Genomic DNA, 3,123 nt, shown 5'->3' on the forward strand with positions numbered 1-3,123 from the left:
AAATGGGGACTGAATCTATGCTGCAGTTAAAGACCGAAAACAGGTAGAAAACATCCAGTATCTACATAATCAAAAGCGAAAATTTTCCAATGATGAGTATTTCAGCTCATTAGAAATTTCAATACAAACTGGGGCATTCGTACGTTCTTTCGACGTGTATCCAAGTTTGACTATTCAAATGGGGACTGAATCTATGCTGCAGTTAATGAAGGATCTAGTGAAAACATCCAATAAAAATATAAATTTGAAGCATCTTATATCTTACGATACAACATTCTCAATGGGAAATTTTTACGTTTCAGTCTTAGTTGGGAGGAATGTATTTTTACAGGATGGTCCTATTTTTCCCATCGCTTTTATGCTCCATGATCGAAAGTTTATGAAGCATCATCGTCTCTTTCTGCAAGAATTTTTTCCAGTAGTAGGTTTCACAAAATCAAACGCCATACCACTTGTGACAGATAGGGAGAGAGGAATCACAAAAAGCCTAAAAGACTTGTGTCCAGAGATAAAACATGTATATTGTGCAAATCACATAGTCAAAGATGTCGAAATGTGGATAAAAAAAGCTGGAGGAAAGAAGATGTGCGCAATCTGATAGCATCAGATAGCAAAGAAATATTCTACATTGCAAATTACAAAATTCTTTGCATTTCGGGCATATTTTCAACAAAATCTCTATGACGATCTGGACCAACATGCTTGTACTTACGTTACAAAACAATTTGCTGCGTTTCGGGAAAATGTCGCCACTAAATTGCAGAAAGCATGAATCATGTATTAAAAAGTGTAACGAAGCATAAGGAATTGCCTTTGGACACTATGTTGTTGATTCTGCACCAAGTTCAGGAAGTGTGTTATTACGAGTTCCAAAGGGCCAAAACAGGATTTGGGAATTACCAACTAAAAAATTCCTACGTCACCAAATACCACGCAATGAAATTGCGTTACCCGAGATCAGTAATTTAGAAAATATTGTTCAGGAAATTTTAAAGAGGGAAGGGCCAGTTTGTAAAACAATGAAAAAAAACAAAATTACAGATTAACGCAACGTGGACTTGCAAGGTACTGCTTGAAACAAGGAGTGATTGGATTTTCAGCAACAACTGGAACTTTTAATGTGATCAACCCGTTCAGAAAAAATGTCAATTCAGTTCGATATAATCCGAAACCAACCACCTGCTCTTGTCCATCGACTGGAAAGTGTTTCCATATCATTGCGGTCCAGATGGCACTTCGTGGCGCTGATGCTCCAGACAATCGAAAATATTCATTGTCGAAAATGAAGAAAATATTCATTGTCGAAAATGAAGAAAAGGTCTCGTGGTTACGAAAGGAAATCTGGAACCAAACGTCCAAGGGTAAAAGATTTCGATTACACGGTCAATCCGGCGCCCGATGCACCTCAACCCATTGACCGTTCAAATATTATAAGATCGACTCCGATGAAGAAACAATCATTTCTCGAAATATCGACCGTCAGTGACACTTCGTGACGCTGATGCTCCAGACAATCGAAAATATTCATTGTCGATAATGAAGAAAAGGTCTCGTGGTTACGAAAGAAAATCTGGAACCAAACGTCCAAGGGTAAAAGATTTTGATTACACGGTCAATCCGGCGCCCGATGCACCTCAACCCATTGACCGTTCAAATATTATAAGATCGACTCCGATGAAGAAACAATCAAATCCCGGTAATCATTGGTTCCTAATATTGGCTAATCTGAAAGATAAGACGGTGACGTCAATCAATTCGGCTGATGACTATTTGGTTCATTCTTCCCTTCACTCATTCATGCTACAAACACTAAATATCGTGAGGTCTTGTTTTTCTATTGCGGGCTTACAATTTCATCCTGATGAATGGCAACTGATGCAAGTAACAGACATACCACAGCAAATGAATTCGCACGATTGCGGTGTGCATTGCGCGTGGTTAATGCTTACTGTATAATAAACGAATTCCCCCTGGCCGAAATCATCCATTCAAGCAACACAAGATATTGGATTAAAAATATGATTCGCAACAATGAGCTACCGTGTTCGGAAAGAAAGTCAGAAGTGAAAATTACAACGGCAATTAAAATTGTAAGAAAAACATGGAACGAAAGTCTTAGATCCGCTAAAACCGTAACTAAGGACGTATTTACCAATGTGGTGCATTACGACTGCAGCAACAAAACACATTGGGCTAAATGCGAGGTAACTTCATGTCCAGGAAATCGCGACGAAAACCGGCAAATCTTTTGCGTTTCGTGCAGAAAATGGCTCCACATTTTATGTTTGCCCGGAACCATTGAAAAACAAGATGACACCTATACCATTGTACCGGTGTTTCATAATCGCAAGAAATTCCATTTTAAAATGCAACCATTCATATAGTAGAGTGGGGGGTGTTGGGACACCTTTTTATTGTGTTTTCACGTCCCATTTGGTAGAAAACAAAGAATAATCAAACATTCGTAAAACCGTATCTGCACGACTCCCATATACGCTGTTATTTGTTTAAAACACGATCAGGATGTATGAATATATTTGCGAAAGGTGTCCTGTTTTCCTTCACCCCATACTATAATTTTTAACTCTTATGCATGAGCAATGTACACACACTCAAGGTTAGTAAATTACCATTAATGTTTGGGCTGATATTTCGTTTTCAAACTGTTGTTCTTTTTAAAATTCCTTTCTAAATTTATGAGTCGTGTTTTCCAATTCCTTTCTAAATTTATGATTTATAATGACAGGTGTCGATTTTCCTTGCCCCACAGTATGCAATTTAAAAATATTAACTTTATATATACGCATATCTGCATGTTAATGTTTGGACTGATATTTCGTTTTTAAACTGTTGTTCTTTATAAAATTCCTTTCTAAATTTATGATTTAACATAATGACAGGTGTCGATTTTCCTTGCCCCACAGTATGCAATTTAAAAATATTAACTTTATATATACGCATATCTGCATGTATACAAAAACCGCCAAATAGTTATACCCAATGTATATCGACTACCCTGTGATTCGTATTAACACTTTCGGCGCCGCTTTGTTTTGGAACGTTTGGTCGCGCGGTGCCGCACTTTTTCATCAATTTTTTTTTTTTTTTTTTATGCGACAATTC

Source organism: Ciona intestinalis, unplaced genomic scaffold (genome assembly GCF_000224145.3).
Source record: "Ciona intestinalis unplaced genomic scaffold, KH HT001105.1, whole genome shotgun sequence".
Lineage (NCBI taxonomy): Eukaryota > Metazoa > Chordata > Ascidiacea > Phlebobranchia > Cionidae > Ciona > Ciona intestinalis.